Source organism: Rattus norvegicus, chromosome 6 (assembly GCF_036323735.1).
Source record: "Rattus norvegicus strain BN/NHsdMcwi chromosome 6, GRCr8, whole genome shotgun sequence".
Lineage (NCBI taxonomy): Eukaryota > Metazoa > Chordata > Mammalia > Rodentia > Muridae > Rattus > Rattus norvegicus.
This window is the reverse complement of record NC_086024.1, coordinates 111,141,219-111,168,131: the sequence shown is the minus strand read 5'-3', so window position 1 is coordinate 111,168,131 and position 26,913 is coordinate 111,141,219. Positions and strand designations below refer to the sequence as shown.

General features: G+C 46.0%; 1 protein-coding gene and 1 long non-coding RNA gene across 3 annotated transcripts in view; one reads left to right on the top strand and one right to left on the bottom strand.

Annotated features, from left to right (window-relative positions):
* The window catches only part of Flvcr2 (FLVCR choline and putative heme transporter 2), a 63,994-nt gene that overhangs the window by 35,214 nt on the left and 1,867 nt on the right, over positions 1-26,913 (bottom strand). The gene's annotated exons all lie outside the window — the stretch shown is intronic.
* On the top strand, positions 10,747-16,855 carry LOC120103579 (uncharacterized). 2 transcript variants are annotated; one of them, XR_005506112.2, is made up of 3 exons: positions 10,747-10,904; positions 13,429-13,515; positions 14,343-16,855. It is a non-coding gene; the product is annotated as an uncharacterized LOC120103579 (long non-coding RNA). The 2 variants fall into 2 exon arrangements; XR_005506111.2 differs by having other exon boundaries at positions 10,767-10,904; positions 16,711-16,855.

Here is a 26,913-nt window from a genome sequence, read left to right as displayed (position 1 = left end):
TCTTCTGACTATTACACACACTCATGTGCACCGCCTCCACCCTGCCCTACTCCCACACGCGCAGAGAAGTAAAGGTAAAATAAAATTAAAACGTTTGCATACTCCTTGACTAGTAATGTATACACATTAGAACCTGCTGATGAGTAACTGACGTGGGCAAGTGGAGCATAATGGAGACTCCAGACTGCAGTCCAAATACTGCAACAGAAGTCATTCTTGGACCTCTGTAAGGAATACAGCATGAGGTCCTAAGACAGAGTCTGTGGAAGACCGGGGTGGCCACGGGGACACTGACCCACTGAAGAACTGAGAGCACAGGGCTGGAGCTTAATCCTGAGAATGTGCTCCCAGCCACCCAAGAATGCTAGGCAGCTCTGAGGGATAAGCCACATTGTACCATAATGATCACACGAGCAAAGCCAAGTCAGATGACTACATCCGAAATCCCAAAATCCAGGTCCTTGGCTTCCTTTGTAAAGGCCATTTGGGATTAAGGAAGTAGCAGGCTTTTGTGAACAAAAATGACCCCATTGATTTATGGGAAATCACTCATGAAAGGAGTTTGTGGCTCTGAAGGTGGAGCTTAATGGTTGGCGAACAGAGGAAACGAGGCCACAGCCAACTGGTTAAATCCAGACTTCCTTAGAGTTCCACCAAGTCACCAGGTTTGTCCTCAGAGTGGGGATTATGCTGGGTGAGTTGCACTGCTCTGTCATTCTTAGGTTTCCTGGATCCTTGAGGTGGTGGGCAAGAGGTTAGGGAAGTGGTTCTCAACATGTGGGGTCATGACCTGTTTCACAGAAGTCACATATCAGATATCCTGCATATTGGACATTTATAAAAGTAACTTTTATTTGCCAGATGTAATTGTCATCTGAGAGGCTTACTGTTGAGTAAACTCCCCCTTTCTAGTTCTTTCTGAACTCCGATTGGCTGGTTCAACTCAACTGTTGTGATCTGAAAGTCCTCTCGGAGTTGACCGATTCACGCTGGCTTCTCTCAGAACTAAACTGTTCTGCCTGGAATAAAACTGCCTCTGAATTCCACGAACTGAACTACATTGACTGCACTGACCTCAGGAACTGAATGGAATTGCACGGATTCCACTGCATTGACTGAGCTCAACTGAACCACCCTCTCTCCCGACTCACTCTAAGCTGCTCTTAGCCTCTCTTCCATGTGCTGTTCTCATGGGAGTTGGTCATGTTTTATCTCTGACTCATTCTGTCAAATCTTTCTCCAGATTCATCACTTTGTCTGCCTCTCAATTAGAGGTCACTGTCAAATATGGCTACTTCCTTCTACAAGCTGACTTTACCTTCATTGTTTGGGATTAAAGGTATATCATTCTAGCCGGATCACACAGACCTAGTTCTTTAGATGTGATCCCTTGCCAGAACTCCCATGTTGCTGGGTTAAAATGCCTCTACAGATCTTTGCATTATAATTCATAACAGTAGAAGAGTTATAGTTATGAAGTAGCAGCAAAATAATGTATGGCTGGGGTCACCACAACATGAGGAACTGTGTGAAAGGGTTGCAGCATGAGGAAGGTTGAGAACCACTGGGTTTGGGAAATGTTGAGGAAAAGCAGCAGTGGAATGGAAATAGCCCTCGGTCGTTAAGTCCTTTGGAAGACAGTAATGGTAGTGGTGGCAGTGCTGAATTAATCCCATTCCAAGCTGGTTGAGGAAACCAGCCGTTGCTGCTGTAGCTTGCTCAGGGTCTCCTCACGATAAGCGATGAGGGTGGACTTCCAGTCCAGGTCTGCTTATTCATCAGGCTAAGAGCTGCAGGGGTTGACTGTCATCCAAACTTGAAGTGCTGGATGTGGTGGCCTGTGCCTGTGTCCTCCCTAGCATTGGAGAACTGAGGCAGGACAGTGAGTTAGAGGCTGATTGGAACTACTAGCCTGGTGAATTCCAGGCTAGTCTGGGCTATGGTAGGGTCTCAGTGAAGACTGAGAAGATCCAAAACACTGATCAAGAGAAAAGAAGACTAATACGTGCTAAGCGCTGCGTGCCAGACTGCATGCTGAAGGATTTTTCACACGCTGTCTTATCTAAGTCACCCTCAGAAATCAGTAACGTCATCGCTAGATTTTTACAGACGAGAAAACCTGTGGAACTTACTGCTCAGCTTCTAATGGCTCAGAGTCAAAAAGCTCTTGATGGGAGAGACAGATGCCATAGGACAATGGTGCCCCAGAGACCTGACTCTGTTGCTTTGACTGACAGGCTCTAGTCTGTAGTTAGAGCTATTGAAGGAATAGCAAGAATCATTTCCAGCCATAGTTGACTTTGTTTACCACATGGTGATACCCTGTGGTCGTGTGTGTGTGTGTGTGTGTGTGTGTGTGTCTGTCTGTCTGTCTGTCTGTCTGTCTGTCTGTCTGTCTGTGTCTTTGTCACAGTACACATGAGTTCAGAAGACAACTTGTGAGAGTTGATTCTTTCTATGATTTGGGTCCAGGGGATCAAACTCAGACAAGTGTCTTTACCCACTGAACCATCTTACCGGACTTCCTTAGTTTTGGGGACATTTTTTGTTTGTTTGTTGTTTTGAGACAGAGCCTCTAACTCTAGCCTGGAACCCACTAGCTGGTCTCTAACTCACAGATTTGCCTAAAGGTGTGTGCCACCATGCCCAGTTGGTTGTTGTTTTAAGACAGGGTCTGTCATTGACCTCTCTAGATTCCTGAAAAGGTTAGGCTGTCAGGCCAGTGAGCCTCAGGGATTTGCCCATCTGTCTCTGCCTCCACAGTACTAGGATGACACAGGCATGTCACGGTCCCCAGGTTTTTCACATGGGTTCTGGGTACTAATTTTAGACCCTTGTGCTGAGCAACCTCCCAGTCCATTAACTATGTAGCCTAGGCTTAATTCAAACTCATGATCCTCCTGCATCATCTTTTCCAGTGTGCACCACCACAAACAGCAGGGTATTTTCCTTATGAAATATTGAGTTTCATTTAGCTTCTTTGTCAGCACCATGAAGACAAGGGCATTGACTATAATTTCCTTGCGTGGCCCCCTCCTCGCTAAACACACATTAAATAAATGAAAAATTAAAGAGGTTATATAAGTTTGTCAACTTTGCACACCTAGGACCACCTGGGTTGGGGAAAGAGTCTCAGTGAGGGGTTGTCTAGATCAGGTTGAGCTGTGGTGATAACTGGGAGGGATGGGCTTGATTGCCTTCATTGAGGTAAGAAGCCCCAGCCCACCGTAGCTGGTATCCTTACCAAGTGTTGGGCCTTAGACTTCACAAAGCAGGGAAAGGAAGCGGAGCTCCAGGCATGTGTGCATTCATTTTCTCTCTTCTCTTGAGTGTGGTGTGAAGTAGATGCCTCAAGTTCTCGCAATGATGTGCTACAACCTGTAACTGTGAGCCAAATACGCCCTTTCTCCCTGGGTTTTTATTTTGTTCAGGATATTTTATTGTTATCACTGAAATGAAAATGAGGATGGATGTGATGCTGGCCAAGAGCTTTCTCTTTCATTTTTTTTGACCCAAGCTATGTACTTATCCCTGCTTTCGATCGTCCCCAACTCTGAAGCCATGCTGGACGCATCCTTTCTTTTAACAGCTGGCTGTTCCCCGACACTGTTCTTGTGGCTAATTCCGCAGAGGGTGGGGTGGGTCCAGTTCTCCGGAGAGCTGAAGTAAGGCCTCCTCTTTCACAAGAGCATAAATCACTGCTGGCCACAGCTCACAGGTCCTTCTGGTAGATCTGCTGATCACCAGATGACATAGGCTCACCGCACTTCCCTTTCCATCAGGAAAGAGGAGACGGGAGTAGGTGTTTTAAGAACCACCAGCCAGGAAGGTTTGCAGCATGTAAACCCCATTCTGACAAGGGGGCAAAGTTCTACTCTAGAGTTTTTATCCTGTGTTTGCACATTCAAATTTACCACTTCCTGCTCTTTGGCAGATAAACTGGCCCAAAGGAGAAGGGGAACCTTTGCTTGTGACACAACTCATTGTCCCTGTGTGTGTAGTGGCCAATCTTAACACACACTCTCTCTCTCTCTCTCTCTCTCTCTCTCTCTCTCTCTCTCTCTCTCTCTCTGTGTGTGTGTGTGTGTGTGTCTGTGTGTGTGTGTGAGTGTGTGTGTGTGTGTGTGTGTGTGTGTGTGTTATGGGGGGATAGATGGATGGATGGACAGACATGTGTATGTCGCAGTGCATGTGTGGTCAGAAGACAACTTTTGGGAGTCCATTCTCTCCCTCCACTATGTAGGTCCTGGGGACCAGGGATTGAACTCAGATTATCAGGCTTGCTGGCAAGTGCTTTTACCCACTGACTGTCTTGCCCTTCGTGGTAATAACTTTCAGTTTCAATTTCCAGTGGTTAACCTCAGCCTTGCTGCTTTACCGTTACCATGAGCAAGACTCAGGTCCTGTTCCTCAAGTGCACACCCCCAGAAATAAGTAGGGTGGACCTTGTAGAGCTTTATTTCTAGGAAGCTGACTTACCCTGCCTCTTGACCCCAGAGAGAAATCTGAAAAGAAAGACCTAAACCTTACACCAGGAAAAATACTAGCCACACATTTCCACCATCACCATGAGAGCAGTGTCAGCAATATGGCCTTGTTATTTGATGATCACCCAAATAATAAACGTTATGAGGTTTTTTTTGTAACTCTATTGCGTAGCACTGTCATAATGTCAGAAACTTATGATACACTTCCCTTGAGTGTAAACCCCACAGGTGCAGAGGCCTGTCCTTCCTGTCACATCGCATCTCTAGTGCTCAGCTGGAGTGGCAGGCAGCAGACACTCAACTGTGGTTCAGTAAATAAAATGACACCTATGTTGCCTTGTCTCCCAAATTCACATGGTAAGTCAAGGGGACAATGGCCTGTATCCACTGGCTTTCCTGTATCACTTGGCCTGCTCTCAAATGGGAAGACACAGGAACAGCAGGTGGAACTTGTAGAGATAAGAGAAGGTACAATGACTTGCCAAGATGATGGGGATCGCTTGCATAAAGTAGAGGTCTGGCCTGTGATGACAGGTAATGTATGGAATTCTGGGTAGGCTAAGAACACATGGCAAGCCATACCCATGGCAGACCATAGAGGAAAGAGGAACATGTTAACAGGCCCAGACCTTAGCACAACTGACTCCACGATGGAAGGAAGTATCATCAGGCTGAAAAACTCAGTACTTTAACAGCACCACTTGCCAAAATGAAAACAAAGATCTAATCCATCAATTCCACAGTTCTGGAAAAGTCTCTGGATGTATTAACCTTGCTACTTTACTTCTGTAGTTCCACATCTGACTAACTGGTCTTGTTAACTGAAGTATGTCAACTCAGAATACGGTTTTTGTGCTTAAAAGTTTACCCTGAGAAAGGCTCAGAGCCGTACCCAAACACCCAAAGCACCCAGTATACTCGTCAGCCAGCTAATAAAGACTTTCTATTGGCTTAAACCCTTGTCTGAGCAGTCTTCTCTTTGGCTACACCACAACACATAGAAATAGTCAATCCCTTCAAAGAGCTATGGTTTCACTGGGATTGTCCATCCCTACCCAACGCCATTCTTTTCTAGGAGAAACTTGTCTCCACCAAGCTCCCCCTTCTGAGGGTGGGACCTAAATCAATTCTGGGCTAAGCCTTGTATCACTAACAGAAGATAAAAGAAACTTGCCAGACACATACTCCTCCTACTACTCTCTGGCAGGCAACCCTCTGCAGTCATCTGTGTCCTTCCACAGGAACCCAGAAGGTTCTAAAGGATTTCAGGAACTATAGAATGCACAACCAGCAAGGGCCAAGGACAGCAGCCTCTCTGTGCTCATAAAAGGGGTTCAAAGACCCAGAAACTCCAAGAGATTCTGTGGTGGTTTGAATAGAAATGGCCCAGATAGGCCCAGAGGGAGTGGCACAATTAAGAGGTACAGTCTTGTTAGAGTGGGTGTGGCTTTGATGAGGGAAGTGTGTCACTGGGGGCGGGCTTTGAGAGCTTAGATTCTCAAGCCATGCCCAGTATGGCATTCTCTTCTGGCTGCCTGCCAATCAGAATGTAGAACTCTCAGCCACCTCTCCAGAACGTATCTGCATGCTGCCACGATGATAATGGACTGAACCTCTGAAACTATAAGCCAGCCCCAATTAATGTTGTCCTTTATAAGAGTTGCTGCCATGGTGTCTCTTCACAGGAATAGAAACCCTAACTAAGACAGATTCCTACAACAAAATGATCAGAATTTACTTGGAAGCGACTGAAAAAGACCAGACTGCCGATCTTGTCAAATGGAGGGTGTAGCCCCTAGTCTAATGTTTTACTTCTCAAGACAGACAAGTCATGAAGTATGTACAAGAAAATTCTTTTCTTTCCTATCAAAGGACATGCCTGGAGTGTTTAGCACTTTTGTTTGTTTAAGTTCAAGAAAGGGGACCAAAGGTCAACAGCTGCAGGATATTTCATTACTTTTAAGACAGCTGCCCATCCTGAATATTATCTGGGTCTCAGTCCAGTGAAACCCACTGCAGGTGGTCCAATATCCAGATGGGGTAGCGGAACCCCAGAAGATCCCTCTTCCATTCCATAATGAAATTTAAATAACACTCTGAAGTCACAGGGTCAAGTTTGACATCTAGATTTCCCCTTCCCAGGCCTGTGCCCTTCCCGCAGAACCTGCTTAACTCCCGTGAAGCACCAGTGGCAGCCCACAAAGGCTTGGGAGAGATTCCTGATAATTCCAAGTGCAGAACACGCTGTGCTGATCTGCAGGAGGTCTGAGCCATCACGCACATTGATGGGCCTCTTCCCGACGTTCTCTCCATACCCATCAATCAAAGAGTCTCCAGAAGTCCCCAGGCCCTTCCAGATCCTGAGACCATAATATGGTCCCCTCCCTCCCTGCACAAGCCTTCAAAGAAGCGAACATCAGCAAGGAGGAAAGATCTCCTTACTCCACAGGAAAAAAAGCAAGGTGTTAAGAGGCCGGTCCCAATGCAACAGAGCAGGCAGGATGTCTCCTGGGGCTGGGGAAGGATGGAGCAGACACACAAAGGACTGCATGATGTGGTGGCTGGTTGGAAGAGAGGAAGAGTTCTGGAGAACTATGGAGCCCAGAGCCTTCTCAGGCCCCACCCCAACCCAGTTCCACCTACCAGGAGGCCAAGAGGCTTGACCACCTGTGGCTTCTCCTGGACCCACTTTAAAGGCTTTGGAAATTGAGAAACTGATGTGAGGGATTTTCTCAAGGGAGGATAGGAGGTTTCTGCTACACTTAAAAGGTGAAGAAGAAATCGGGTGGTGGTGGCACGTGCCTTTAATCCCAGCACTCAGGAGGCAAGGCAGTCAGATCTCTGTGAAGCCAACCAGCTACACAGAGAAACTCTGTCTCAGAACTCAAACACACAGCAAGGTGAGGAATATTAGTCAGAGAGCCGGATCAAACTGTACACACACACCCCAGCCTCCATTTCTCCTCAGGCCTTGCTGTTAAGTAGTTATCTTTAAAAATGGTCCAAAAATTTCTTACTGCAGTGAGGAACAGGACTTGCAACGACAGTGTTGGGTAGCAAGGGACTGATAGAAGAGACCAGACAGCAAGGGCTGTCACCCTTCTGCCCCCACTGGTGTCCTCAGCCCCTCCAGCATCAGCCACCATCACTTGTTCAGATCGGAGTCCTAGAGCTCCAGCTGTTACGGCAGAGATGAGCGTCGAAGTGCAAGTGTGACACACTGACCCCATGGCCTCACCCCCCGCCAACCCCCCAACAGGGATAGCGTGTGCAGGAGAGCCAGCTTCCCAACTTCCTGGCACCAGAGAGAAGGAACTGTTCACAGAGATTTCTAGGAAACTAGTTGAGATGTTCGGAGCAATTGGAGCCAGACAGTAGAAAGAGTCCATGGGACAGAGGTTAGGACCAGAGGGGAGGATGGGATGGAGATTAGAGCCAGAGGGGTAGGACGGATGGAGGGAAGGGCAGTGTTTACTAAGGATGCATTTGGTTTCTGGAGTTTCCACAGAGTTGCCTCGCCCGGCCTTCACGAGTCTGAGTCCAGCAGTCCTGCTCCAGATAATGAACCAGATACCCAAAGAGAACAGGTGTCCTGCTGGGGGCCTCAACCCAGCTGCCAACAACAGGGCTGCGACAGAGCTGGCGCAGCTTCCCTGGCTTATAAATAAAGTTCATGCTGTATTTCTTTCCCAAGGAGATTCCTAGCTTCCATCCCAGAGGGGCCAAATCCTTCGCTCTCGAACATAGGAATCCATTTCCAACAAACCCTAAGGTGGTTCTGATCCTAGAGGTTCGTGGGCCACTCTATAGAGACTACTGTTCTTTCCCCAGATGTCCCAGGCCAGGAAGAGAAGGTCAGTGCTCCTCGCACCTCCTCAGAACAGACATTTCCCCAGTGTGCTCAATATGGCTCTGTAAACATACCCAGGACAAAGGCCTAAGGGGGGTTTGGATTGCTCAATGGGCAGTCACGATCCTCAAACAAATACCTCCACAGAGACGGGCCTGTTAAGCTTGGCTCTCTCAGAGCTGCTCCCTCCCTCCCTACAATCTGCAGAGAAGACAGGCACAGAAACAGTTTCTGTACAGTGAGCTGACTACTAATTGAGCTGAAGACACAGCCATGTCAGCCCAAACATTAAGCACAGAAAGCAGGAATTTCCAGGATAGACTCAATGGGGAGAAAAAGTGTCCCGTTCCACAACTACCACTTGTGATCTCTCTGCTCCTTATCCCAGGTCCTCAGTGCTATGGTTCCAGCGTAGCTCCTGAAACTGAAGGGGACTTGTGCTCACTAAGGCAGGTTAGAAGATGGACTAGGAGGACACACATATGCACACACACACACACACACACACACACACACACACACACACACACTTGCACTCTAGAATCTAGTCTGCATTTCCTGCTGGCTGAAAATCAAACACAATACATAAAACTAGACTGGCTCATTTATGGGACTACGACAAGATGTCTCAGACAAGGACGTTGAAAACAATGGGCCTCAAACACCGACCACCTTACAAATTCATCCACAAAAGAGAGTTAAGATGAGTGTGTGTGTGTGTGTGTGTGTGTGTGTGTGTGTGTGTTGACACATGCCTTTAATCTCAGAACTTGAGAGGCAGAAGCAGACGAATCTCTGTGAGTTCAAGGCCAACTTGGCCTACAGAGTAAGTTCTAGGATAGCCAGATCTACACAGAGACACTCTATCTCAAAACACCCACATGCATGCGTGTACACACACACACACACATCTATTCTGGTAGGTCTCAGGAAGTCCATATATCCCGCTGACTAATGTGGTTAGACAGAAGCACTTAAGTCAAGGAAAGTACTTCTGGAGCTACATCAAGAATCATGCCATGGGGCATTGGGGATTTAGCTCAGTGGTAGAGCGCTTGCCTAGCAAGCGCAAGGCCCTGGGTTCGGTCCCCAGCTCCAAAAAAAAAAAAAAAAAAGAAAAAAAGAAAAAAAAAAAGAAAAAAAAAAGAATCATGCTGTGGAAAACAGCTGTGTGCCCAATAAACTCGGACACCTCCCTTTAGCAGTCTTGGGTTTGTGAGGCTCTCACCTCCATATGGTATGTTGCATATAAAAGTGCACCCATATATGTATAGATATGTTTATATGTATGCATGTCTGCAGCTACTGTGAACACTTAACAATGCTTCTCTTAAGACCCCCACACCCATACCTTGCTATGTCCTGTCCTTTTCCTATGTGCTTCTATTTCCTTTTTGTTTTAGACAGGGCCTCATCTATGCCCAGGCTGACCTGGAACTCACTGTGTAGTCAAGGCTCCCCTCAAACACGCAGCGATCCTCCTGCCTCAGCTTCCCTGCAGCCAGGGTTACAGACGTGAACCACAGTGCCTGGCGTGTCTGTCTAAATGCTTCATAAGCTTGCTAACTTTGCTCTCCTCTGACTCATCCTGAAGTTCTCTGTGGTGGTCAGGGATTGGGCTTCGTTGAGCAGATGTCCCTGAGCAGAGTACTCCTCAGACTCCTGGCAGCACTGCTGAGCTGTACCTCCCAGCTCCACTGACATTTGCCTTCCCTCTCGAGGTGAACTCTGGTGGAAGCCAACAGAAACAACACACCATCATAATGCTCTGACATTTCTGTATGATCTTCACAAGTCAGTAAGGAAGTAAAACCCGACCCACCCCTACCCATCCCCCCTCTGCAAACAGTTGGCCTGCTGTCATCTCTGCCGGTTTGGCCAGGCTGCATCTTGAACTGTGTGTAGACAGAAGCTGAGGTCAGAAAGCTGGGCCACTAGGACCTGTAGCATCATGTAGTGACTCACCAAAGAGAAGGGGGAGGGGCTCGCTCCACAGGACCAAGGAAAGAAAGATGCTCACCTAAGTTTTAGAAATGGCACTGAGCAAGAAGATGGGAGGCTGAGGTTAAAGAGGAGGGACTGGCAGTTTTCATCTTGACCTCATGGTTCCTTATCCCTCCTGAAGGGATACATTCCTTCGTTCCCTCCTTCCTACATTCCACCCTGTGCTGACTGGTGAGGGTGGATCAGGCAGTTAAGTCTAGGGAAGGGCATCTGCTGGAAGCCATTTCTGGAAACAGATCAGGAATCAGGCAACAGAAAGAAGATGTGTGCACCTGAGAAGTCGGGTAGCCTCCCTTCAGAGGAATCTTGGGTTTATGCAGCCTGTCATATGACACGGGGGTGACCCAGTATCTGTGCCAGTGCAGAGACTCCCAAGTTACATCACAAAGAGTTCTTGTCACCACAGTCAGGGAAAATGACACTTCATTCTTGAACCTTGGCTCTCAGCTTCTGAAGCTCTGGAGGACATTGGGATACTGCAAAGGAGTTTTTTTAGGATGACTCCGCCCCCTTCTGATCTAGCTCTTGGCCTCTCTGCTCATTAAGAATCAACTCTAAGCCAGGTAGTGGTAATGAACACCTTTAATCCCAGGATTTGGGGAGCAGAGGCAGGTGGATCTCTGAGTTGGAGGACAAGCTGGTCTACGGAGTGAGTTTCATGACAGCCAGGGCAACACAGAGAGATCCTGTCTGGGAAAAAGAAAACCAATTCTAGAAACTGGAGTTAAGAGCACTTGCCGTTCTTGCAGATGACTTGGCTTCCCTGTACCCACGTCAGGAAGCTCACAACCATCTGACTCAAGCTCCAAGGGATCCAATCCCTCTTCTGAAGCCCACAAGCACTTGAGTGCACGCGCGCGTGCACTAGTGTGCGTACACACACACACACACACACACACACACACTCTTTTTTCTTTCTTTTCTTTTTTTCAGAGCTGGGGACCGAACCCAGGGCCTTGTGCTTGCTAGGCAAGCACTCTACCACTGAGCTAAATCCCCAACCCCAACACACACACACACTTTTTTTTTAAAATTTATTTATTTAATGTATGTGAGTACACTGTAGCTGTCTTCAGTCACACCAGAAGAGGGCATCAGATCCCATTACAGATGGTTGTGAGCCACCATGTGGTTGCTGGGATTTGAACTCAGGACCTCTGGAAGAACAGTCAGTGCTCTTAACCACTGAGCCATCTCTCCAGCCCACACACACACACTTTTAAAAAATTTTTTCCCTTAGTGCCTATCCTGGAATCTTGTCCTCCACCAACCCCAGGTTCATCTACGTCAGGACACTAGAGCAATGAGTTGAATAAAGATCTTCATCCTTTAGCCTTTTAGTGGTGGGGATTGAACCTAGGACCTCATGCATACTAAGTATGTATCGCTGAGCTGCCTGGGTCTCTCTCTCTGGTACGTCCTAGCTAAAAAAATGCCAGCTAGCTACTTATTCTTCCCAGAGCATCTCGTTTAACTCTCCTCCACTGGCCAGTGTTGTCTCCGGTTTATAAAAGAATCTGAGACTCACGACAGTTGTGGGCCTGGCTGCAGGGTAGATGGCTACCTAAGGACAGTGTCCAATGTAAACAGTCACGATGAAATGGCTCCTTCTAGTGAAAGAGAGCTGAGTCATGCGGGGACGGAGGAGAGGCGAGAATAGAGTTCACTAAATAACCTGCTTAGGAGACATTAAGTCACACAGTAAGTCATACAAAGTAGAATTTAAGGAAGGGCGCGTTTTGCATCCAAACACCTCAAGGATAGGTAGTATACTAACCAGGCCTCTCAGAGATAAGAACGTTAGGACTGCTAGGATAGGGCCTCTCCCAATGTTTGTCCGACAGCATTGACCAGCCTTTAGGCTTCATCCCCATAACAAAAGAGGCAACCCCGACCCACAACACACCATTAGTAGTGTGTAATTATCTACCCTACACTTAGACTAGCCTAAGTGTCTGGCCTCAAACCCAGAGCTCCTCCTGCCTCTGCCTTCTGAGTGCTGGGATTAAAAGCATGAGCCACCACCGCCCTGTGCCTATTATCTCTCAGGGAAGCTTAAGAAGGCTGCACCGAGTGACATCATCATCAATACCCGGTCTGTCATTCAGCCCCAGGTTCTCTTCTTAAGAAATGCACAACTCAGCCAGGACAGCAAAATCACCCAGAGTCAAAACTCTTGTGCTCAGACCAATGCTGGCGTACTTAAAAATAAGTCTGATTACCATCTCTGCTGTGTAACTCTCCTACCCTCCTGGGTGGCCAGACTCACAGTCTCCTGTCTCTGTTTAAATTGTGCAAAGTGTAACCTGAGGCCCGGACCTAAAAGAGGTTTGAGGATGACAAGCATATATAAAATACATAAGTCTGCCGTCCACATAAGCTAGTAAAATTTTCTGTTCGAGGCTGGCATTTGTACATTAGCCAAAACTAGCCACATGCTATTGAAGACTTTCCCCTTATCAATCTCTCGCTGGGAAGGCATATTAATTCTCTAACAGAAGAGAAAACAGCTCAGGAACGCTCATTTTTTTCCTCTGTAAACTAAGTTCCCTTAAGAGTTAAAACTACTAGGACAGCCAGGACTACACAGAGAAATCCTATCTCAAAAACAAACAAACAAACAAACAAACAAACAGAGCTAAAACTATCCCGGTTTATCTAGAGTCCCCTTAATGGGCATTTGTCACCACCCTGTGTACCAAACACTCTTTTGACTAATAGAAAATTCTTTGGAATGCATTGGCTTAGCATATCATTACGGTCCATCAACCCTAAAACTAAGAATGTGGACAGATTACATTTGAAGCAGCCTGATTTTACTGTAAACAGCCTTCCCGATGTCTGTCCCATCAGTCCGTTTGGTAACTACATTGATTTATGGTAGTCTTGTTCTTTGGCTATGAAAACTCATATAAACGCGTCACAGTGGGAGATATTGTTCAGGGCCACCTGGATCTGTGTCCTTGGGTCATGGTCAGTCCTAGTTGGGTGAGAATAAGTGACTTCTTGTTCCCTTTGCTGTGCATGGACACCTCCAGTGACTTGAGCCTCCAAGGCACACTAACTCCTCATCCCCATTTCTTTCAGGAAATCAAGGAAGTAAATCATGTACCCGAAGGCAAGCACTGTTAGGCCTAAAGCCCTGCTCCTCCTGTCAGTGAGGTCTGGCCCTTGGTGAGTTGTCCACTTGCCGGTAAGGGGGAAGGAGGAGGGACCGAACACAGTAGGGCAGTTCATAAAGCCCCAGGAAGCAAAGGTCAGTAGTGCAAAGAGCGGGACTGCGACCCACAGGTCAGTAGTCCAGGGTGTGGAGGCTATGGCTCCTACCTCCACTGAGTAAGATTTCTTCAAAATTCAATTTAAGTGAAAAGAAAAAGAAAAAAGGAGGTAGATGGGCTTCGGGTTGGTCCATAAAGACAACGGTAAAAGGGACTGAAAGCCTGGAATCTGAACGCTACCTCTATTGTGTGAAGACCTGATATTCTAAATTACATACTACTGTGTCCTTTTAAACGTGAGTCACTTGGCTTGTCAAACCTGTGGCCAGCCATTACACCGCCTCCATTCATCCGAAACCATGCTAAAGGTGAAGGGAGATTAATTACCCCCTTAATGAAATAATGTTGGAACCAGACCCCCTCATTGCAGCCACTAGTCCAGTGGTTCTCAACTTGTGGGTTGTGACCTCCTTGGGCGGTTGTGATCCCTTTCACAGGGGTCACATGCCACCTATCCTGCATATCAGATACTTAAATTATGATTCACAACAATAGCAAAATTACAGTTATGAATTAGCAATGAAATAATTTTATGATTGGGGCGTCACCAGACATGAGGAATTGTATTAAAGGGTCTCAGTGTTAGGAAGGTTGAGAACTATGGCTCTAGTCTATCGGATCTGCCTGCCATGCGGCCTGCCTGCTTTCGAGGCCTAACTCAGAGAAGTCTAACTTCTCCTTTTTCTTCTTTTCTGTCTCTTTTTCTTTCCCATACCAAACAAGGCCTGAGCATGCTTTGTCTGGAGCTCTGGGTCTCCATATGACTCCTCAGACCTTCTCCTCTGACCCTTCCGACCTCATGCTTGCCAGCCTCCATTGCAAAAGACAGGTCGGACGGCTCTTCCTCTTCTCCATCTCCCTGTCCCGAGAAGCTGCTAAAGATATACATCTTGGGGTTGGGGATTTAGCTCAGTGGTAGAGCGCTTGCCTAGCAAGTGCAAGGTCCTGGGTTTGGTCCCCAGCTCCGAAAAAAAAAAAAAGATATACATCTTGTTTGTTCTTAAAATGAAACAAAACCTCCAAAACTAATAAAACTGCCTCCAAGCTTCTTTCTTAGTCCATTCCTAAATTATTTTATTAATAAGAGCCTATAAAAAAAAAAAAAAGAGCCGGCATAGTGGTGCCTGCCTTTAATACCAGCATTCCAGAGGTAGAGGTGAGTGGATCTTTATGAGTTTGAGGCCAGCCTCGTCTAGAGAGAATTCCAGGACAGCCAGACTACACAGAGAGACCCTGTCTCATGAAAATAGAAATATAAAAATATAACCCACAAAACCACCCCTAATTTCCCCCAGAAAGGGTTCCAGTTGGAAGAGAGTGAGTATGGATAGGTTTCCCTTGGTGAAGCCAGTTACACATGCAGTCTAAATATTTAACACTTCAGGTGAGGGCCTTGCGCAATGACACAATACTTCCCTAGCAGACACAAGGCCCTGAATTCCATCTCCGACACCAATAGGGGGGGAAAGTAGTTTAACTCTTTCGAGTGTGTGGACCAGTTCCAGCTAAGCATTGGGTTTATTGTGCAAAAGTTCACATGATCCGACTCATCTTCTCAAACCGAAACAAGACCATTACATGCTGCTTCCCTCACTTCCCCTTCCTCCAGCTCTGTAGCAACCACCATCCTGGTTTTGTTTAATGTGACTAATTTATATACCTGTAGCATAATATGAATTTTAATTACATCTATGTTATTTAACCTTTGTTCCAGTTCTTGGCTCAGAGCTCCAAGATTCCCTGGAATGCTCTGAATGACAGAAGTGTCTTTTTTTAATTCTTAAGAGTCCCTCTGGGCTGGAGAGATGGCTCAGAGGTTAAGAGCACCGACTGCTCTTCTAGAGGTCCTGAGTTCAAATCCCAGCAACCACATGGTGGCTCACAACCACCCGTAATGGAATCCGATGCCCTCTTCTGGTGTGTCTGAAGACAGCTACAATGTACTCATACACAAAATAAATAAATCTAAAAAAAAAAAAAAAAGAGTCCCTTCACAAAAGACCTGAGGTATGTTAATGAAGTAACAGGTCAAGACTCCTTGGTCAGTGCTTGGGGGGGTGTAATTACCTTTACTTATAAAGCAGTTACTGGGGGTTAGGGATTTAGCTCAGTGGTAGAGCGCTTGCCTAGGAAGCGCAAGGCCCTGGGTTCGGTCCCCAGCTCCGAAAAAAAGAAAAAAAATAAATAAAGCAGTTACTGGAAAATGGGAACTACCTGTTTCATCTTCTATAACTCCAGGGGGGAACCCTGGAGACTGAGCTGGATTGAAAACTCTAGACTCTAGAGACAGAATTCTAAAGTCTAGAATGTTGAATCACAGAGAGTGTGCAGGCTGGGAACACACAGGGGGCTGGGACGTTGGCCTACAAGGACCAGGAGTAACTCCACACAGTCTCTTTTCCCATGCCAAACATCTAACATTTCCTATACTGCATCCTTCAAAAGCTGGCAAATTTTAAGTCAGGTAGTCTCATCTGTCTGTGAGCTTTAAACCTCCAGCGCTAATCTGGTTGGTGAGGGTATGGGTGGTCCCTGTGTTACGGTTTGAGTATGCTCGGCCCAGGGAGTGGTACTATTTGAAGGTGTAGCCTTGTTGAAGTAGATGTGTCACTGTGGGTGTGAGCTTAAGACCCTCACCTTAGCTGCCTGGAAGCCAGTCTTCCACTAGCAGCCTTCAGATGAAGATGTAGAACTCTCAACTCTGCCTGCACCATGCCTGCCTGGATGCTACCATGTTCCTGCCTTGATACTGGACTGAACCTCTGAACCTGTAAGCCAGCCCCAATTAAATGTCGTCTTTTATAAGACTTGCCTTGGTCATGATGTCTGTTCACAGCAGTAAAACCCTAACTAAGACACCGTGGAAGTCCTTCACTACACAAGTGTAGGGTTGGGCAGACTTGTGTGACTGAAGTCCTGCAGAGTCTGCGAAGTCCAGTTTGCTTTTAGTGACTTGAACCCTTTGATACCCGGCTTTTCATGTCTAGCTTCCCCTGTTCTGAGAACCACTACTAGAAGTCCTCAGCGGGACTGCAGACTCCAGTTAACTTTGCCACAGCTAACACCTCTTGTTCTTAACATTGCTTTTCAGGAACTTGGTAATGCCAGCCAGTTGAAAACATTGACCCTTCACTTTGGATTGTGCAAGTTGCCCACGAGTGACCTTTGGAGCACTTAAACCCCATCCTCAAAGCACACTACTCTTCCTCATTAAAAGACTTTGACTTCCTTGTTAATAATCTCTCCATCCCAGGGCAGATAGGATGGCTCAGTAGATAGATAAGGTTGCTTGCCAAGGAGCCTGAGAAGCTTGAGTTCAATGCCTAGAACTCACGTGGTGGGAACTGACTTCTAAAAGTTGTCCTCTGACATCCACGTGGGTATGTACTACATTTTGTGTGTTTAGACACAGAGAATGGGGGAGGGGGAGGGAGAGGGAAGGAGGAAAAAGGAGGGAGAGGGAGGGAGAGTGAGTTTAAAAGACAGGGCTGAAGATTTGGCTCGGCAGTTAAGAGCTCTTGGTGCACTTGCAGAGAACCCACATTTGGTTCCCAGCACCTACATGGCAGCTCATAACTGCCTATAATTGCACTTCTGGGGGATCCAATGTCCTCATCTGCCCTTGCACATATAAAGGTATTGCACATATTCTAAAAAACAAAACAGCAACAACAAAAAACTTTCAATCATATGTGAGGACTTGTGAATTTTCTTCAGAATTTCATCTGTCTTTCTGTCAAAGCCATTCTGTCCCCATGGCCACGGCTGCGTTTTAAAACCCTGGCCCTGTCACTGTTCTCTGTGCGATTACTCCAGCTACTTTTGGACTCTCTGAACTTCCCTATGAATTTTAGGACGAGTTCTCTGACTTTTGCAAAACAGATCACTGGGATTGGAGAGAGATTGCCTAGAACCTTCTGAGCACAGGAAGCAGTAGCCATCTCAACAACATAAAGTTTGCCAATGGACAGACACAGAGGCACTTTCTGTTTATGTATCTTCTTTGATTTCTTTCAGCAACAGTTTATACTTCTCAGAGTATCCGTTTTTTTCACTTCCTTGGCTTGTTCCTAAGTTGGTGGCCGTTGTCCTTGTTCACTATTTTTAACTGAATTGCTTTCCTAAGTTTCTTGCTGGATTGTTCATTGTTATGTATCAAATGCTATTGTGTTTGAAAGCAGGTTGCAACTGCAGCAAATTCAGTGTGCAGTTTGCAAGCAAAGGATCCAGAATAGGAACACAAAGCCCTGACCTTTGCTACCTTTTGAACACTGCTTTTTCTTGGTTGCTTCTTAGTTTCTGTAGCTCTCTGACAGATTTGAAAAAGGTCACATAAAGAAGTTACTTCAGCGAGTTCCTGGTTGTTTATTTAATGTCTCTGCAGGGAAGCAAGGACCTAGAACCACCGTGGACTTCACTCTTCACTGCCTCTCTTATTCTGAAAACAGTGTGGTTTCAAGGAGATGGGTATGGAGCCAAAAGAGCAGTGAATGCTGGGAAGTAACCAGGACAGGAAACACAGGACAGGACAGAATATGAAGGGAGCAGGGGCTCAGGACCTGAAGACAGAGTTGATTCCATGCAATTAACAGATACCGCAAGGTCTAGAATGAACCCAAGTCAGGGTGGTGGCCAGTGAGGCCACCTGCCCCTCTTCCAGCAGCAGGAGAAATGTCCAAGAGTCGGGGTTAGGAGCATCCGCAATGGATGTGCTTCACGTTCTATCAGAGCATCCCCTGACTCTCCACTCCTGAATCTCAAGGGAGTTAGAATTAAGAGTCCTACTCAGAAGCCTAACCTGTCCCCTCAGCCTCAGGGGACTCAAGCTCGCACTCCTTCTAACTAGACACCAGACACAGTAGAGAGCAAACATAAGTCAGCCCCGATAAGGTTGGCTGCGTGCCGGCATCTCCCTCCTGCTTCCTTCTGCTCTGAAAAGTGGTCCAGCCCTCCCCAAACATGGCCATGCAGCTGAGTAGAAAGACAGATGCCCTGTGCAGGCATTCTTGACCAATTCTCTAGGGAGGGCCCAGAGATATGCATGTCCCTTCTGCACAGCTGACTTTGTCCTTCTAACAAAAGCTCAGGATGGCTAATGTCATAGGGGAGCCAGCTGAACACAGAGAAACCTTTTTTTTTTTTTTTTTTTTTTTTTTTTTTTTTTTTTTTTTTGAGCTGGGGACCGAACCCAGGGCCTTACGCTTGCCTGGCAAGCGCTCTACCACTGAGCTAAATCCCCAACCCACAGAGAAACTTTTAGACTGAAAACGACAAAACATTGCTTATGCTATCTCCAGGCCCTCCCTAGAGAGTTGATCAAGGATACCTTCACAGGGCATCTGTCTTTCTACCCAGCCTTATGGCCATGTTTGGGAAGGCCACTTGGCCTTCAGAGCAGAAGAAAGCAGAACTGGAATTCAATTCTATGCCACTGTCTTCCAAAATCTCAGACTAGCAATTTTACCTAACCCATGGTTTTAAAATAGAAATTTAGAGAGCTGAGGAAAGGCCAGTCCAACTATATATTAGGATCCAGTCTTAAAAACCAAACCCTAACAGCCAAAGTAAATAAGTAAAAGAAAGTAAGTAAGTAAATATGAACACCAACATACCTCACCAAAAATAGGATCTTTGAATTAGTTACTAAGCCTTTACAAACGAATCTCAGAGATGGCAGCTCAAGGTTAAGAGCACAGGCTGCTCCTCCAGAGGAACCGGGTTCAATTCTGACACCCACATAGCAGTCCACAACTGGCTACAACTCCAGTTCCAGGGGATTCCTTCTGGCGGCCTCGGGCACCAGGCATGATGTGCTGCACAGACATACATGCAGGCAAAACACTCATGCAGATGACATTTTCATCAAAGAAAATAAAAATAAAACCAACTTCATAAGCCAGACAGTAAAAACCCATGAATATGACATTTTCAAAGAAAAAAAAAAACAAACAAACTTCGTAAGCCGGACAGTGAAAACCCATGAATATGACACCATTTCCAAGACCAGGCAAATTCAAACACAAAATGTACCAAGTATCGAGCTTCCCAGGGGCTGGAGTGAAGAAGGGAAGAAGAATCACTGTTAGTGATGACGTATGTAGGGGCTGACAGGTGACCACAGTAAATGAAGTTGATTCCTCTGAACTTATTAGTCCTTCATTGGATAAACTTGTTACATTTGTTTCATCGTGACTTACACCAAACCAACCAAACAAGAAAACACATGTCAAGCTAGATGTGGCAACATATGCTTGTAAGGTTAGGCAGGAGGACAACTGCAGTTCAAGTCTAACCTGGGTTACAGGACAAGATCCTGTTTCAACTCCCACAATCCTCCTCTCAAAATTTTCGTGTGGGAAGCTGTACTTATAAATTCTCTTTTATACTAAGAAAGGAAGGAAGGAAGGAAGAAAGGAAGGAAGGAAGGAAGGAAGGAAGGAAGGAAGGAAGATAGGTTTACCGGCATCAGGTTGTATATTTTGTAGCAACAATTGGCCTTTCTGCTGCTGGGACCACGTCCCATTCCAATAACTACCATTGTAGCTTTGAATCACTCACAGGTCTGATGTGGCTGGCCCATCAGAAAGAGTCATCACCATCAGGTCTGAACAGCTCCCCCTGCCCCACCCCCACCTCTCCTGGTCTTCTAAAGCATTTCAGGGGAGTGGGAAGGGACCAGAAGGCAGTCATGTGTGGGAGCACATGGTAGCCATTGCAAGGACAACGGACAGATAATCAGAGGCCTCCATCTCAGACCCTGGCCAGTCTCTGAGCTCAGGAGATCCGAGACGGGAAAGAGCTCAGAGTTACGTGATAAGCCGGGATCTCCTGACCTGCAGCTTCACCATACCTGAGTAAGTCAAGATTTTGCTGACCTCGCCTTAGAACTCTGGTTCCTGAGTCATTCATCCTCAGCCTCCTTCAGCTTTTCTGGTAACAGCACAGGCTCAGCCAGTCAAGCAAGCACAGCTTCCTTGGGGCTGAAGTCGCCTCGGAGAGCCCATCTTTATCAGTCACAGTGTCTCCCATAAATGTACACCTGAATGTCCTGCTCGCTGTGAGGCATGGCCATTCGGAACTTATGGGAAACACATGTGGAAGTGCGTAAATTTCCAAAGACTTGACAAGGAAGAGGGTGTAAAGGTGAGGCAATGTAGCTCAATGAGTTGGATCCCCAGCACCACAGAGGGGCCGGGGAGGAGGGAGAAGCATAAACATCACACTAGTAATTGTGTTAGATTGACAACATGCTTGAATAGTATTTGGCATGAGGAGTGCTAAGCAAAATCTAGCACTAAAACCAATACTCTCTTTTGCCATTTACATTTTTAGCATGGCGTCCAGAAAATTTTGTTCTGTGTGAGCTAGCCTGCCCAAGCTCCGATGTTACAGCTCTGTGAACCAGAGTTATTTTAGATAACCAGGACTTCTGCTGGATTCGAACTGTGAAAGTGTTGTGTTTTCCCTACCTCTAAAAGCAAACTGCTTTCTGGTGACCCTGGGTTGCAGGGCCCCGAGTTCTCTTTGTGTGTACTGCAGGCCAGCTCCCCTCATCTAGGGTTGAGGCCGACCTGGAAGATCTCTTCTGACTTCTATCGTCTATCCTATCCTGGGTCACCCAGCTCTCAGACTCTACTACAAGGATTCCTTTTGAATGAAAAACCAGAAATAAAAAAGGAAGATACGATGGCTTCTAGGCATGGTGGAGGTAAGAGTTTAGTGTAGATACAAGGGACAGCATAGCCAGAGGCAGAGACATCTGGAGCAGTCTAGAGAAAACATAACCCTGAGCCAGGCCATGAATGGAGAAGGGAGAACCGGGAGACCAAGAAGCCTGTCGGGTAATGGGGGAAGGGCAGCCCAGCCCCTGGGTTGGAGAGTTCAGGGTCGGGGAGCAGCTTTGTCAGTTTAGCCTTACAACAGGTAGGGACTGAGGCAGGCTGGAAGAACCTGGCAGCCAGGTCCCCTTTGATATGTTAAATGCGCACTTGAGTTAGCCTTTTGTCTAAATTTGAGATCTAACACCTTCGAGGTCTTCTACAGTAACAATGTGTCTCTATCATTCAAAACCACTCTGCAGAAGACTTTCCCTTGAAACAGTGCTTGCTCAAAAAGAGCCCAGCTTTTACCACCTGACTCCCGCAGATCTGAATCCACCACACACACAAAAAGACAAGAGCCTCACTTTCAGTCTTAAATCGCCTGTCTTCCCTGCTCCCAGGAAATCTCACCCTTCCAGCTTCTTTCTTTCAGACCATAGCCCTCTTCCCTGGCAAGTTCTTGTGCTAAATTAAAAGAGGTAGGGTAACTTTAATCCCAGAACTTGAGAGACAGAGCCAGGTGGATTTCTGTAGGTTCAAGGCCAGTTGTGGCTACCTATTGAGTTCCAGGTAAGGCAAGGCTGTACAGCGAGACCTTAAACAAATAAACAGCTGTCAAAAGTCTTTGAGACACTGTACTGTCTGATCTTGTGTGTCAACCTGACACTAGCTAGAGTCATCAGAGGGGAAAGACCCTCCCTTGAGGAAATGCCTCCATGAGATCCAGCTGTAAGGCATTTCTCAATTAGTGATTAATGCCGAACGGCCCAGCCCATAGTAGGCGGTGCCATTCCTGGGCAGATGGTCATGGGTTCTAAAAGAAAGCAGGCTGAGCAAGCCATGGGAAGCAAGCTAGTAAGCAGCACCCTCTACGGTCTCTGTATCAGCCTCCGGGTTCCAGCTTGCTTGAACTCCTGTTCTGACGTCCTCCAATGATGGACTACAGTGAGCTGGAAGTGTAAGCTGCAAAAACCCTTTCCTCCCCAACTTGTTTTTTAGTCATGGTGTTTTCTTCACAGCAATAGAAACACTGAACAAAATTAGAACCTCAGATTCCCACTTTTCCCTCTGTGTGTGCGTGTGCGTGCTCGAGCGCGCACGCGCATGCATTCATGCAGGATCAAACCTGCAGCCTAGAAACATGCTAGTCAAATACTCTGTATGTGCCCCAGTCCTTGATTTTGATTTGTTTGTTTGTTTGTTTGACTTGATTTTTAGTTTTCAATTTTCAAAACAGGGTTTCTCTGTGTGGCCTTGGCTGTCCCAGAACTTGCTCTGTGGATGGGATTGTCTTCGAACTGCTGCTGTGATCTGCTGCCTCTGCCTCCCAAGTGCTGTGACTAATTTATGCACTATCACTGCCCTGCACTTGATTATTATTTCTTTAAAGATGTATTTATTCATTATATATAAGTGCACTGTCGCTGTCTTCAGACACACCAGAGGAGGGCATCAGATCTCATTACAGATGGTTGTGAGCCACCATGTGGTTGCTGGGATTTGAGCTCAGGACCTCTGGAAGAGCAGTCAGTGCTCTTAACCACTGAGCCATCTCTCCAGCCCTATTATTTAAAACAAAAGCAAAAGCAAAAAAAAAAACAAAACAAAACAAAACAAAACAAAACATTGGATTTCCCCCAGTCAGTGTTGACTTACTGACATTTGGACTTCACAGTTACAGCTGACTCAACTCTCCCGTTAATCACTCAACTGCTACAAGAATGGGTTAAGCTCACTCTTTTTCTGTTCCTCTCCTTCCTTCACCTGTTACCACAGGGACAATCCTACCTACCTCACAAGAGTTGCTGAAAAGATTAAACTAAAAAAAAAAAAAAAAATGGATGAAAAAATACTTCACACATTTTAGGTGTTTTATGGACATTACCTTCTTTCCCCTTTCCCGTAGCCAGCAGCCAGGAAAATGCTAAAAATGTCAAAGAGAACTAAAAATAAATCTATGCTATGATCTGTTGTGTTATTTCTGAGTCTAGGAATTTGGTATGCCTTTTAAACTCTGGTAGAGGAAGTCTGAGAAGGGCAGACAATGGTTTCATGGCCTTTACCTAGAGTCTAGCAAAGATGAGGTGTTCAGTTAAAGTCTGTTAAGTGCCCGAGAGCTAAATTCAACAGAAGTGGGGGTGGGGAGTGCACAAGCATTTTACAGAATGGAATAGAGAGGCCAGGGTTCCTACTGTGTGAAAGAAACAGGAAAGTTGTCAGGATCAAAGTAGCCATTTGTGTCAACTTTAACAAAGCAAGAACAACAAGTAAACTATTGCAATGTGGGGGGCCTGCTTGTAATTCCAGCACTAGGGAGGCAGAAGTGGGAGGATCTCAGTTCGAAGCCAACCTAGTCTACTTAGCCAGGTCCAAGCCAGCCAGAGCTCACTAAGAATCTGTCTCAAACAAAGGTCAATAAAGGGGTTGTGAATGGAAACTGTTGATCTCATGGAAATTGATCACAAGAGGTTCTGTTAGACCCTACAGAGGTCACTGCACTTATGTGCTGCTGGGAATCAAACCCAGGATCTTGCACGGGCTAAACACGCACTCTACCACTGTGTTACATCCTCAGCACCAGTGTGGCATCACAGAAAAAACATTTCATGAGAATATCTGCCCAGCATCCATCATTCAGACTCAGATACACACCACTATTGATGTTAATCATTGTCCAAAGACTGTTGATTCAAATTTTCTGATGTAGTCCTTTCCATTTGTGTCTTTTAAAACTCCCCCTTGGGCCAAAACGAGGGTGGATAGAGGCACCTGCCAACAAGCCTGAGGTCCTGAGTTCGATCCCCAGGACCCCCATGCTAGAAAGAATGCAAATTGTCCCCTGACCTCCATACATGGCACATGCTCATACTTCTACACACAAAATAAAACGTCATTTTAAAGCCCTCCCTAGCCTCTGTTCGTATGTGTGGATAGATTATCATGACATACATATTACCATTTTAGTATTTTTCTATTCACAAATATCAGTATTCTTTGGAAAATTTCTTTTTCTTTGATTGTGCTTTCCAACCACCATTTTGAAAATGATGTAGCCTTTGAGGCAATTTACACTGGCAAGGCCACAGCGAAGATTGCAAGCCATGAAGAATTAAGTTTGCAGAATGTTTGTGTGATGGGTTGGCCTGATGCTGCTTGTATTCTAATGCTAATATTATCTCACGATCTGATTGCCTCGGAGAGGAGAGAGTCCTCTGTAGAGCCAAGTGATACTATTTGACATTGCACCCAAGCTATTTCTGATGCTGACAGCCAATAGCTAGGCAGAAGAGATTTAGGATTCCCGGGCCTGGGGGCTCAGAAGAGAGCCATGAGGAGGGGAAGAAGGTGAGGGAAGAGAGAGAAGCCACCATGGGTTAGGTGAGTCATGAAAACATGACTCTGAGGACTGGTCAGTTGGAATTAAGAGAGGCCCGGATAAAACATAATAAGTAATATGGGGCTATCAGCGGAAAGAAGAGTCTAATAGCATAGAGGGTAGACATCTGCCCAGCTCTTGTGCTGTTTAAGGCATTTCCTAAATATAAAGGTTGTGTGTGTGTCTTTTATCCAGGAACTGAATGGTCAAAGGCAGGATAGAAACCCCGGGTCAGGATCTTCATGTGGATCTAGGAGACCCGACTCAGGTTGGCAGGGTTGGTGGTAAGCTTGGCAGAAGATACCCTTACCCACTGAACCATCTCACCAGCCCCAGGGTATTTTTAAATGTAAATTTCTCAGTATTTCCTGACCTTGTTGGGGGAGTCAACAAAGAATGGGAAATGAATAACTATTCCTCTTAAATTTTAACAACATATCTAGTATTATGTCCTTCAGAGGTGTGGGTCAAGGGGTTACGTTTTGCCTTAGGAGTAATAACAAAATCGATCGGGGTGGTGGCAGTGGTGCATGCCTTACTCCCTGCACTGGGAAGCAGAGGCAGGCAGATCTCTGAGTTCAAGGCCAGCCTGGTCTACAGAACATGTTCCAGGATAGCCAGGGCTACACAGAGAAACTCTGTCTCAAAAACAAACTATTTGGATAGCCCCAGGTAAACAGGACATCATCTAACTATGGTGGGACTGGATTCTACCACCTTCTATGAATGTTGTTTCGCTAACAGAATGAAGGGTGTCTCTGGAAGATAGATTCTTCATCCCCCAGCCTTAGACCCAATAAAGGACAAGTTTGTCTTCCAGGCTAGAGACATTAAAACACACAGCTCTATTACCTTAAGAATTTAGGATTGACAAATGCAATTTGCATATTTATTTAAATATATTTGAGACAAAGTCACAAGCAGCCTTGAACTTACTATGTACCCTAAGATGACCTTGCACTCCTGATCTTCCTGTGTCTCCCTCCAAGTGCTAGGATTGTAGGCATGCACCCCTAAAACCCAGTTCAATATCTATCTCTTTCTAAAGTCTCTGTTTAAATGTTTATTGCTATAACTTGTATGTACATCTAAGTGCTGATGCCCTAGGAGAGCAGATGCATCAGATCCCCTTGTACTGGAGTTACAAGTAGCTGTGAGTCATCCAACAGGGGTACAGGGAATCTAACTCAGGTCCTCTGCAAGAATAGTAGGTGTTCTTAACTGCTGAGCTGTCTCTCTAGCCCTCAATGTCTATTTGTAATTTGTCCTTAACAAAACATCTATCTAGTTTCATCTACAGAGTTTGGTTTTGGTTCTTTTTATTCAAGACAGAATTTCTCTGTGTCACTTTGGCTGTCCTGAAACTCACTCTGTAGACCAGGCTGGCCTCTAACTCACAAAGATCCACCTGCCTCTGCCTCTCAAGTGCTGGGATTAAAGACATGTGCCATCATGCCTGACTCATCTCCAGACTTAAGTCAATTCAGTTTTCAAAATAACAAAACTCGGGCTGGAGAGATGGCTCAGTGGTTAGGACCACTGACTGCTCTTCCAGTGGTCCTGAGTTCAATCCCCAGCAACCACATGGTGGCTCACAACCATCTGGAATGGGATCTGGTGCCCTTTTCTTGTGTATCTGAAGTCAGGGATGGTATACTCATATACATTAAATAAAATAAAAAATCTTAAAAAAAATAAACAAGGGGTTGGGGATTTAGCTCAGTGGTAGAGCGCTTGCCTAGCAAGCGCAAGGCCCTGGGTTCGGTCCCCAGCTCCGAAAGAAAGAAAAAAAAAAAACTCACAAGAAGAAATTACATAAATAGTTTTATGGCTCCAACAGGCCTGGAACTCACTACATCCTCCAACAGAGACTTGCAAACCACACTGAGCAGGTAAAAATTTTCTTTCTTTTTCTTTCTTTCTTTCTTTCTTTCTTTCTTTCTTTCTTCCTTCCTTCCTTTCTTTCTTTCTTTTAACTTAAGAGAAAAAGAAATCTGCCTTTAGAGAAGTTTTAGAAACGTTCATGTTACACACACTTTCTAAATTAAATGCACTGGCAAGAAAGACAACACAGGCTCATGAGAGCTAAGGACGACCA